Source organism: Oryctolagus cuniculus, chromosome 5, assembly GCF_964237555.1.
Source record: "Oryctolagus cuniculus chromosome 5, mOryCun1.1, whole genome shotgun sequence".
NCBI lineage: Eukaryota > Metazoa > Chordata > Mammalia > Lagomorpha > Leporidae > Oryctolagus > Oryctolagus cuniculus.
Window position 1 is genome coordinate 62,383,160 of NC_091436.1, and position 12,854 is coordinate 62,396,013.

Consider the following 12,854-nt stretch of genomic DNA (forward strand, 5'->3'; position numbering starts at 1 on the left):
CCCAGTTCAGATGGCAACTTGATAATAGGAAGGTGCCAAAATTTTGGGACTGTCATGGAGTAGCTTTCTTGTTTCCAGCTATGGTTGTGCTGTCAAATTGTGTTCTTAGAACCACTCCCATTGACAAATGACAAATCTAAGATATGAGGAGATAAAATAACATGCAGGGTCTCAGAATCCAGATTTTCTCATTTTAAGTTCAGATTCTTTCTACTTCTCTGTACTGCCTTAATTCCTGAAGATAATTACAGAGGGACATTAAGGAATAAAAATAGCTGGAGGTATGTGTCCACAAGTGAACAAGTTCAAGTGAAAATACCCTCAGTAACCCTTTTCATAAACATCTCCATCAAAACCACCTTTGTCAGTAACACTTTGCCTTATATACATATTTAGGCATAAAGTGGAAAGAAGCAAAACATTTCATAGGAAATATAATTAGTGCTTGTAATAATTTTTAAGAATCTACCTTTTGAAATCTAGTATCTCCTTCATTCTATTTCCACCATATCACTATGGTTTATGCCCCCGTTACCTCTTCCCCAGACCACCACACTGTCTTCAGTTTACAATGTACCTGCCTTTAGCTTCTCCCTATGATTCAGACCATCCTAAAGAAATTATCCCAATCTTCTAAAACCATAGTTCAATCACTTTGTATCCCTGCTTTAAACAGTTAAGTTTTATGATCCTTTGACTTTATCCCCTGCCTCAGAATACATAGCACTGGTTATATCTTTAAAGTAACTCTACCTTAGTTGCTTCTTTAGTGTATTGTAAAGTTCCTTAGAGCTGGAATTGTGATTCATTTTTGTATACTCTGAAATGCCTTGTGTGGGCTCTTACAAAGCACTATGCTCTCTAGATATTTGTTAAATGAAATTTGTTGAATATTTTTGCCCCTTTAACTAAAATGTGTGAAAAAAAGAGCCTGTTGTTCTCAGGCAATGATTATAAAGGTTATCTTTTTCCTACTTTGATGCTGACTTTGATCTGATCTTCCTTTACAGTAAGGGGCTTGAGCAGACAAAAGAAGGCTTGGAATGTCCACTTCACTGAGACTGAAGCCATCTTGCAATTAGTATTCCCCATTATTTTGGCATGCCTGTATGTGTATCTTCTCATTGCATATATTATCATGGGGGAAGTTAACCTTTGAATCTGTTTCCTGATCATATACTCCTTTTTACTAACTTTGATTTAACCCATTATGTACAAATGAATTCAATACTGGAAATGCTGAGCTGTTTCCTACCCTTGGAACTTTCTGTCTAATAATGGAGACTGACCAGCCCCATGGTAATTACAGAGTCCAGAGGTGATGCTATCACAGGAGAAATTTACAGAGGGCAGGACTTTAACCAGGGAGGGGGAGGAGTCACAGAAAGATTCTCCAAGGCAGTGACTTCTAACTTTAGGCTGAAATTGAGGAGTGGGCTGGGATTAGAGAGGCAGCATGTGTTGTCTAAGGGAAGAGTCCTTGAACAAGTCCAGGAATGATTCCAGTGGGTGGGCTGTGGAGTGTGCAGGCTGAAGGCAAAGGAGGGTAGTGGGTCTCTCTGTGTTCTCCACCGAAGTGCAGAGTTCCTTTGCCCTGAGCCCACCAGGCATGGTCACTGCTCTCATTACTTCATCCCACTGCTCAGAAGTCTTCTGTGGCTCTTTTACTGCCCCTTGCCATGTCCAATTTCTTTGACTGGCTTTCTAGGCTCCCCAAAACTGACCCTGGTTCCCAACATGCACCTGATAACTCACACCCCCTGCCAGAACCAAGGCAGCCTCCTCACTGCCTCTTTTGAGTTCATTCAGATGTTTCTCTCCCCTGTGTGGGTTCCCCTCAACCCATCTTTTTAAGACATTACAGGATATTTGCAGTATACAGCACGTATGAGTAATTTAACACAGAATCACCCCTTGCCTAGAGCTGTTCTCTGATTGAGTCTCTTGTAATTAGCTGGATTGTAAGCTCCCTAACAGCTGCTCTGACACTGCGTTTGAGTCGTGGGAAGGAACGGGCACAGGATTTGAAGCACCAGACCTGCATCTGCCCCTGCTCAGCTGTATGACAGGTTCCTTCTTGGGCGAGACAGGAATAGAGAGATCCATCTCACAGGGTTGTTTGAAAGTGTACAAGTCACTCCATGTGAAATTAACTTATGGGCCGCAAAACCCTGTATACATTTTATATTTTGCTCCACAATTCTTAGGAAGAACCATATTCATTAATTAACACGAGATTTTATGGTTCCTTTCAAGATCTTAAGATCTTGAGAATTCTGGACTTTTTTTTTCCCTTTGTGACTCAGTCCTCTCTAACTCAGGTCCTGGTTATTTTTATTCTTCCTCTGTTTCACCTATTCCCACCCTATCTTCCAACTTATAGCTGAAATAATTTTAGGCAGCTGAGAATAGAATATTTTGAGACATGAAAAAGAAGTGCTGGTGCCTCATCTATTGGCACATGGAGAAATCTCCCACTGTCTTTCTCCCCTGCCATACTCTGCATGCATAGGAAGGAAATTATTATTAGCAACCTGTACCTTGACGTCAGTGCTCTGGGCATGGAGCATTGATCATGTCATGTCTTTATGGGCCTTCACAGTTCTAAGAAATTTTTCTAATATTCTTGCTTCTCCTAGATGCATTCTTCTTATTCTTGATTGTCATTTCTGTCCTTAGACCAAGTCAGGGAGTCCTAGCAATGGCTTTCTGGTCATGGACTAAGGCTCCGATTCTGAGTGTTTCAGAACTAAGGGTTCTTGCTCATGCTATTGTTTGTCAGTGGAGATGCAGAGAAAACAAACACAGGTCTCTAGGACTCAACTATCTGGAAAAGCTATGGGCAAGTGAAATTGCCATTTCATTTTTGCTGGTCACCTTTATTTGGAGGGACAGGGAGATTTCTAGCAGTCTGAGGGCTGCTTACCTAAATATCTTAAGAACTTTTGTCAGTCTTCCTATATCTAAGAACCTCAGTGAGAATTTGAAGCAGTTCAGCAAAATAGACTTTAATTCGATACAAATTTATATAGGAAAATAATTTGAACATTTCTTTTCTCACTTGAGAAGACACACAGACAAATCTGCTTGTTATTGGGAGGAAGAAGTGGTTGGGAGGGGGCAGTGTAGGAAGATAGCCACATTATATATTCAGTATTCACAGTATCTTAAGCAATAATTCACACTCAAGAAAATGATTTAATAGAATCATCCCTATTTCTTATAAGAATTTTTCTGAGTAACACAATTGGCATGAAGCAAGTGCATTTAATCAGGAGACCAACTTTTTGGTTTAGTTATTGTGTTTTAAATGATGGTTTTCATTGGTCCTAATAGTCATCAGTGTCCATAGTCATCAGTGGCCAGGAAAAGTCTTTTTAGGACACAGAGAACTCTGTAATGATTAGGAATCAGAGCTTTCTGAAATTCCTTATAATATGTAACCATTCTTGCTCATGTAGTCCCCCACTTACTGCTTCCATTATTTCAAATCTTCCACGGACAATAATGTCCTTCAGCAGAGGACAGACAAGTATCCTGAAATCATCTTATATACCAAGAGAGGACACTGAGTAGTAAGAAGTTTAGACTTACCAAATGAACATTAAGTGGAGGATTCTTTGCCACTGTGATATATGCTGCCAAGTTTTCTGTATGACATCAACTAATACTGCTCTTAACAGATTATTTTTTCGGGACCCAAGGTTCCTAGAAGTAGATCCATTTCATTTAGCCCTGTCTCGCTCCAGTATTTGACTGCTCTAGTCTGGAAGACTACTTTTTTGCTTCATGAACTTAATGTAATAGAAAATCATCAGAGTCTCTGGGCTTGGACCTAGGTGGCAGCGCTATGGCGAAACACACCAAGAAGGTTGGGATCATGGGTAAATACGGGACCGCTAAGGCGCCTCCCTCCGGAAAATGGTGAAGAAGATTGAGATCAGCCAGCATGCCAAGTACACTTGCTCCTTCTGCGGCAAAACCAAGATGAAGAGACGAGCCGTGGGGATCTGGCACTGTGGCTCCTGCATGAAAACAGTGGCTGGTGGTGCCTGGACATATAACACCACTTCTGCCATCACAGTGAAGTCTGCGATCAGAAGACTGAAAGAATTGAAGGACCAGTAGAGGTGCCATATGAGACATCAGCAGCCTATAATAAATGGGTTAATTTATATTAAAAAAAAATCATCAGAATGTACTTCATTTCACATGCATACATGCAAATGTGCCAGAAGGGCTTAAGGTCAAACATGATCCCTAGAGCAAGAAAAAATAAAAATAGCCCTGTTATAGCTGTCATTTTCCCTCCTATTCTTTCCTCTACCCCCAAAAAGCTAAGTGTACTCTAGGATTTTTCAAAATTATGGTAGGAAGATAGTCACTTCTCATAGATTGAACAAAGAGAATGCCATCCACCTGTAATCCCATTCCCTAGAGAGAAATACTTTAGCAATTTGGTCTTTAGATGTAGTAAAATTTATATGGTCTATTAAATTAAAAGCTAAAGCTATAAAACTTTAAGAAAAAAAAACAGAGGAAAACTATTTCCAACTTTGAAGTAGGCAAAGCTTTCTTAGATGGAACACAGTAATCATGAGACTTTAAGGAAAACATGGATAAATAGGACCATATCAAAGCTAAAAACTTGTGATCGTCAAAAGATGCCATTAGGAAAATGAAAAGCCACAGACTGTAAGAAAATATTTGCAACACATATATCAAAGTATTTGTATTTTTAAAAAGTCCAAAAAAATCACACAGCAAAAAAAGAAATTAAAACAAAAAAAAGTGCTCATATTCAGAATATGCAAAGAACACTTATAATCCATTGAACAGACAGCTAACCAACAGAAAAAAATGGGCAGGGGCAAGCAGTTGGCACAGTGGTCAAGGCACTGCTTGGGATGACCACATCCCATATAGGAGTGCCTGGGTTTGAGCCCTAGCTCTGCTTCCATTTCCAGCTTCCTTCTAATATGCTCCCAAGAAAGCAGCAGGTAATGGCTCAAGTAAATGAATCCCTACCACCCACCCTAGAAGACCCATTATATTGACTAAAACTTTTTAAATTGACCATGCCAAGTGTTGGTGAAGATTTAGAGCAATTAAGGCTGACGCCACAGCTCACTAGGCTAATCCTCCACCTGCGGCGCTGGCACACCGGGTTCTAGTCCCAGTTGCTCCTCTTCCAGGCCAGCTCTCTGCTGTGGCCCGGGAGTGCAGTGGAGGATGGCCCAAGTCCTTGAGCCCTGCACCCCATGGGAGACCAGGAGAAGCACCTGGCTCCTGCCTTCGGCGGCTGGGACTCTAACTGGCACATATAGGGAATGCCAGCATTGCAGATGGCAGCTTAATGTGCTATGCCACAATGCCAGCCCTATGTCAGTTTATTTTTTCCTTTGTGAGGAATGTGGCTTTTCTCTTTTGTGGACTTTAAGATCTTTCCTCTTTCTTGAGATTTTTTCCATTTTGCTGTATGTGAATTGCATTTGTAAATCTTGAAAAAATAAGAATTGGCATTTTTATGGATAGTTCTCAACCACCATCTCAGAATATTACTTTTAGTGCATTTCTTCTGATTTCTCCTTTCAATTATATTTCTATTAGACTTTCTACTTTATCATATCTTTTATTTTCTGACTCAAATTTTCCACTTCTGTGCTTCACGTGCTACATTCTGGATTTTTTCTTCAGATTTACTTTCTGTTTTACTAGTAATTTTTTCTTCATCTATGCTGAATATACTGCTTATCAATTGAATTCTAAGTTGCAATTATTATAAAAACTGTATTTGATTCATTTTCTTTTTTTTTAAGGATTTTATTTATTTGAAAGGCAGATTTACAGAGGGAGAAGGAAAGACAGAGAGAGACATTCCATCCACTGATTAACTCCCCAAATGGCCACACAGCCAGGACTGGGCCAGGCCAAAGCCAGGGGACAGGAACTTCCTCTGGGTCTCCCATGTGGGTGTTAGGGGCTCATGCACGTGGCCATCCTCCACTGCTTTCCCAGGTGCATTAGCAGGGAGCTGGACCAGAAGTGGAGCAGCTGGAACTTGAACCAGTGCCCATATGGGATGCCAGCATCACAGGCAGTGGCTTAACCCACTATGTCACAATGCCAGCCCTGATTCATTTTCAACTCTGATTATTTTTTGGTATTCTCTTGTTCATTTTTAAAAATTTTAAAACACATTGAACTGGTATTCTGTATCTACTAATTCTAATATTTGCAATTATTAGAGGAATGAATTGTTTTCTTCTCACCCTCACCAATAGTGCCTTGTTACATAGTATGTTTCATGATTATAAGCTTATATTCATTGGAATTTTGTCTTCTTCGAAGAGAATTTCTGGCTGGAGCCTAAAGGCCTTAACTGATTCAGTAAATCCTTGCTTTGTTTTTATTTTAAGACAAAGTAGTTAATTTAGCCTCCAACTCCTCATGTGTGACTCATCTTAGGTTTTTGAATACTTCAGGAGGATCCCTTCCCAACAAGAATAACAGTGGAAGCAGGCAGATTTTCTCCATTCATTTGTAAGATGGGGTGTTTTTCCCAGTTATTGCTTTCATGAAACATTTAATCCCTGAGAGTTCAGCTTCATGATGGGTTCTCTGGTTTATGGCCAATGCTGCTGTCCAAAGTTACTGGGGACCCCTGGCTGCCAGCCTCCTTGCTTACCTTCTCCTTTCAGTCATTTTGTGGCTTCTCAGGATTTCTATTACTTTACCAGTTCAGCCATTTTAAATGATATCTCTTGTAACATATTTCTGGGTGTTTCATGCTATGAATAGGAATCATGTGTGGAGATCAGTTTTTAAATCCTAAATGTGGGGGCTGGCGCTATGGTGCAGCAGGTTAATGCCCTGGTCTAAAGTGCCGGCATCCCATATGGGTGCTGGTTCTAGTCCCGGCTGTTCCATTTTTGATCCAGCTCTCTGTTATGGCCTGGGAAGGCAGTAGAAGATGGCCCAAGTCCCTGGGCCCCTGCACCCACATGGGAGACCTGGAAGAAGTTTCTGGCTCTTGGCTTTGGATCAGCACAGCTCCGGCCATTGTGGCCAATTGGGGAGTGAATCAGTGATGGAAGACCTCTCTCGCTCTCTCTGCCTCTCCTCTCTCTATGTAACTCTGACTCTCAAATAAATAAATAAATCTTTAAAAAAAAAAAAACACCTAAATGTTAGCACACAGTGCTGTCAGGGCTCCTTAAAGCTTAAGACACGATTTATAACCAATGGCCTCCTTCTACAGTGCTGTCCAAGTTCTTCTTTCTAGCATTTTTTCTGATCCTTCTCCAGTGATTAAATGGTCAACTATCCCTTTTCTCCCTGCTGTTAGTTTAACGGTAGTCCCTATTCCCTTCTAAATTACTGTGGACTGAGAAACCATATATGCAAGCTTGTTATAATTTTCTACCAAGTAAAAAGGTTGTCTTGAAGAGAGGCAAGCCAGGCTTCCTCTGAGCACAGTACACACACTTAGGCATATTAGCTTTGGGGCTTCTATTTTGTGTCTCTCACTCTCCCTTGTTTTTGGTTTTTGTTGTTTTTGTTTTGTTTTGACCTATCCTAGCATCAGTTTATAAGATTGTCAAAAAAGCCAATTCAGATATAGTGCAATGTTGCTATGTCAATAGTCAGTGGCTATTTTGGTTAAAATTACTAGTTTTCAAATGTGCAGGAAAACATTTCACAGGGTCTGTATGTGTCATCATTGGGTTTAATTATACCAAAAAAATCACTCTGAATTCTGTCCATATTTTTGTTTATTTCAGAGACAGAAAAACAGATAAACAGAGGGAGAGCTCCCATTCACTGGCTCACTCCCCAAATGCCCAAAACATCTGGGGCAAAGCTGGGAACTCAATCCAGGTCTCCCATGTATATGGCAGTGACCCAGTTACTTGAGATATCACCTGCTGCTACTCAGAGTGCACATTAGCAGAAAGCTGGAATTGGTAACCAGAGCTAGGAATCAAACCCCAGGTATTCCAGTATGAGATGTCGGCATCTTAATCTGTGTCTTAACCACTAGGCCAAACAACTGCCCCTATCATTTTTTTTGAGTAGACATTACTACATTTAGTCACTAAGGAAAGCCGACAGTTTTCTTACATTTAAGCATATAAAAGTACTTTAATAGTGATTATTTCAGGATCGCCATTTGGACTAGCAGTTAAGATGCTAGTTGGAATGTCCACACCCTGTGTAACAATACCTGGGTTCAAGTCCCAGCTCTACTTCTGATTCCGGCTTCCTGCTAATGCACATCTGAGAAGTAGCAAGTGATAGCTTAAGTATCTGCTACTCACATGAGAATCCTGGGTTGAGGTTTCAGCTCCCAGCTTCAGTCTATCCTACTCTGTCCATTGTGGGTGTTTGGAGAGGGAACCAGCAGGTTGGCACTCTTTGGCTGGCTGACTATGTCTGCCTGTCTCTCTGCTGCTCAAATAAAAAAATTAGTTAAATTTTTTGAATGATTATTTGCCAGTTTATTTATGTTTTCATTTTTTCTTTTACACAAAATATTATATTTTGTGCTAAAAAGCTTTACTTTTTTCTTTGTTAGATTCAAACATGTTGCTTTCTTAATAGTGTCCCATGTGCAAAGCCTTTACCTGTTTTTCTGTGGTATGCTGTAGTTATAATTTAGAAGCAAGATGAACATACATCCACAAATATGCTTTTCCAGATCCTTGTATCTGAAACAGAATGTACTTAACATAGAAGGAACTTACAGATATTTGTGGTTGTACCCTGGCAATGCACACAACATAGGCACATCCACAAATAATAAAGCAGAGTGGATGGTTTATATTTTGGAGGTTCAGAGATAGTACTAGCATGGTAAAGTGTCGAGTGGTGGAAGATACTTCTGATTCACCAGCTTTTGTGCAGAAGGTAAAATTTTGGAAAACTTTTAAAGGAAGTTATAATACTGTATCTTTAGTGAAACTTTTTTTTAAAAAAAGATTTATTTTGTTTATTTGAAAGACAGAGTTACGGAGGGAGAGAGAGAGAGAGGTCTTCCATCTGCTAGTTATACCTTAAACGGCTGCAATGGCCAGAGCTGAGTTGACCCAAAAGCAGGAGACAGGAGCCTCCTTTGGGTCTCCCATGTGGGTGCAGTACCCCAAGGACCTGGGACATCCTCTGCTACTTTCCTAGGCACATTAACAGGGAGCTGGATTGGAAGTGGAACAGCCAGGACTCAAACTAGCACCTATGTGAGATGCTGGCACTGCAGGCCGGGGCCTTAACCAGCTGCACCACAGTGTCAGCCCCTCTTTTGTGAAACTTTAAAAAAGGAATGCCTTCAAGGGTCAGAGCAATGGGTAAAGGTTCAGAGAATCCACAAGTCGGTAAATGAAATAAAGGAAATTGGAGTAGGATTCACAGGCCTGAAAAGGGCAGTAGCCAAGGCAAAGGGATATGAAGAGACGTGCTGGAACATTTTTAATTTTGATAGTGGGCTTGGTGAGGGGCCTGTCCAGATTTTCTGGAACAGGAGTAATGATGAGAGTGGTCACAGAAGGTGGGTGAGCAGTTAGGTGGGTGAAGGTCAGAGGGGATAGTAAGAAGAGCTTATGGTCTTTGGGCTTCTCTCCTGATGGGCACACAGTCATTGGCACATCAACGGTGAGAAAGGAAACAAAAACATTACCGGGTAACATCACAAAATGCTAATAAGAAGACCATGCCTTTGGAATCAGCTCTGCTTGAGTTTTAACCTTTCACAGTCCCCTTGCTGGCTGTGTATCCTTGGGCTAGGTACTTAACCTGTCTCTCTTAGAGTGTTCCATTTCTAAAATGAAGTAAGCAGATACCTAACAGGCTATTAGGAGAGTTAACCAGTTAAAAATATGTGTAAAATGCTGAATAGCACTTGATGCCTACTAACCACAGCATGTTTCAGCTTTTATATTAATATTATGTCTGAAACCATGAAGTATAGCATCTGTTTACTTCTGGAATAAAACTTAGATAAAAATCTGAGTTATTGGTTTTGGAGCTCTGTGTAAATTGGCACTCATTTATCTATTGCAGTAAAAAGTCAATTTTCAGCATAACAAGAAATCCTGTTCTCCAAGCCCTTTATCCTTGTTTGTCTTTATGGTTCAAAGCATTCCTCTGTCCAGGTGCCCCTTTGGGAGCAAAAAATTTAAGTGGGTGAATCACTATGGAAAATTATGAGGAGGAAAAGGGAGGAGAAAGGAAGAAGATGCTTAGGAGCTGGAGTTGTGGCTCAGCAAGTTAAGCCACTGCTTACAATACTGCTGGCATCCCATACTGGAGAGCCAGTTTCAGTCCCAGCTACTATGCCTCCAATTCAGCTGCCTGCTAATGCCCCTGGGAAGGCAATGGAGGTTGGTCCACGTACTTGGGCCCCTGTACCCACGTAGAGACCCAGATGAAGTGCCTGTCTCCTGGCTTCAGCCTGGCCCAACCCCGGCCATTGCAGCCATTTCAGGAAGTGAACTAGCAGATGGAAGATCTCACTTTCTATCTCTCCTTCTCTCTGTGTTGCTCTGTATTAGAAATAAATAAAATAAATCTTAAAAAAGGAAAGGAAGAAGTTGCAAATCTTGCTTTCAAAGAATGTAGACTGGGAAGAAAAAAAAATGTCTGGCACATAGTAAGAGCTGAAGTAGCATTGGCTGAACAAATGTTGAATAAATTGGACCGATGTCTCCTTTAATACAAACAGGTTTGTGAATTTAACCAGTCTTTGATATATAGATCTGACATCTGCTGATGAAGCATTCAGCAGTATTTGGATGGATACTGTTCTAAATTATTAGAGTTTAAGAGCCCAAAGAAAACCTGAGCGTGGTATAGAGTATCCCTTTCCCAAATGATGTACTGAAACTACTTTCTTTTCTTGATTCAAGGTGGCTTTGTTATCTGTTACAACTGAGGATAATGTGGAGGGATGAAGTAAGGAAATCACTTAAAAAATAAAAATGAGGGCTCTTCCCCAAATAGGAGTGAATTTCCCGCACCTCTAAGAGTGTACAGAGTTCAATAAACCCTTGAGGGAAAATGTTCACAGGTGTATTACTGACAATATTCTTTAATATTATTAGCAAGCCAAGTATTATTAGCAAGTGTATGGTGAGTTTAGGAGATACTGACATAATGTTAAGTCAAGATGATCCACTTCAAGTATATATGTTTAGGGAACTAGAACCAGCTAATGGTTTAAGCCCTATTTTTTTTTTTTTAAGAATTACTTATTTATTTGAAATTCAGAGTTAGAGAAAGGGAGAGACAGAGAGAGACCTTCCATCTGATGGTTCATTCCCTGGCCACAAAAGTCACGGCTGGACCAGGCCGAAGCCAGAAGCCAGGAACTTCTTTCGAGTCTCCCATGTGGGTAGCAGGGGCCCAAGCACTTGGGCCATCCACTGCTTTTCCCAGGCCATTAGCAGGAAGCTGGATCAGAACTGGAGCAGCAAGGACTCGAACTGGTGCCCAGATGAGATGCAAGCATCACAGGTGGTGGCTTTACCAGCTATGCCACAATGCAGTACTTGAAAGTCTGTCCGAGTTCTTGAAAACAAAAAGTGGTTCTTGGAGGTTTCTACAGAAAATATTGGAAATTGCTTCAGAAGACTGAATTTGGCAAGCCAAAGCAAAAAAAAAATTTTTTTTTGACAGGCAGAGTGGACAGTGAGAGAGAGAGAGACAGAGAGAAAGGTCTTCCTTTTTGCCTTTGGTTCACCCTCCAATGGCCACTGCGGCTGGCGCGCGGCGGCCGGCGCACCGTGCTGATCCGATGGCAGGAGCCAGGTGCTTCTCCTGGTCTCCCATGGGGTGCAGGGCCCAAGCACTTGGGCCATCCTCCACTGCACTCCCGGGCCACAGCAGAGAGCTGGCCTGGAAGAGGGGCGACCGGGACAGAATCCGGCGCCCCAATCGGGACTAGAACCCGGTGTGCCGGCGCCGCTAGGTGGAGGATTAGCCTGTTGAGCCACGGCGCCGGCCGCCAAAGCAAAATTGTAGAAGACTGCTGACTATTGTTTCAGAGTGTTTTTGTGAGTGTATTGCAAGTCAAACTCCATCAATTTGAGCAAATACTAAAGTTTAAACTAAACATGACAGTAATAAAATCTGTAATTCCTTAAAATCTCTTTCAAATCCTCAGAAAAGCTTCTCTCAAAGAAGGATATGTATTATATAGGATCGCACTGTGCAGTGTGTTCAGCTTGCTGGATCCTGTGTTTGTCTTGAAGGCTGTATTTTTATGTGCTTAGTTATGCTCCTATTTTATATTTTTTAATTTGGACTGTGGCTTTTTACTCTTGGGTTTTCTCCCCTATAGGTTTTGGAAACTGGGTGTGCAGGAATTTGTCCACAGCAAAGACAAGTATTTCCCACAAAATTCTATAATTTTACTAAAATACTATAACCTTTTGATGATAACTTTATATACTGTCTGACATAAGATGAAATAAACTGTCACAACAATATTATAATCTGGTATATTGTTAAGGGCTGATGAAGAGATTTTATCAGTTAGTTGTAAACTAGGACCATATATCCTGTTTTATATTTTGTTGTGTTCTTCTCTCACACTGTTTCATTAAAAAAAAAAAAAAAATTGGAGGTTGTTCCTCATTGGTATCTGCAGCAGTTGAGGCATTACCTGTTTGTCTGCTTTGTGATTGGCTGAATGCTGTTGCTAAGCTTATTTTTTTCTTCTTAGGGAAAGTTAAAAGTTGAGTGTGACCTATTTGAACTGCATCCTGCTATTTTGATCCCGCTTTGCTCTTTCCCCTGAACTACATTTTTTTCTGGCATCTTTTGAAGTTTAGTTTTTTTTTTAATCTATCCATTTGTAA

The 12,854-nt window shown here is 40.8% G+C and overlaps 1 protein-coding gene, 1 long non-coding RNA gene and 1 pseudogene across 3 annotated transcripts in view; 2 read left to right on the top strand and 1 right to left on the bottom strand.

The window, feature by feature from the left end:
- The window catches only part of SESN1 (sestrin 1), a 116,586-nt gene that overhangs the window by 71,494 nt on the left and 32,238 nt on the right, over positions 1-12,854 (top strand). The window lies entirely within an intron of this gene.
- Positions 1-12,854, bottom strand: part of LOC138849623 (uncharacterized) — a 44,107-nt gene that overhangs the window by 21,094 nt on the left and 10,159 nt on the right. The window lies entirely within an intron of this gene.
- On the top strand, positions 3,836-8,767 carry LOC138849622 (large ribosomal subunit protein eL43-like; annotated as a pseudogene).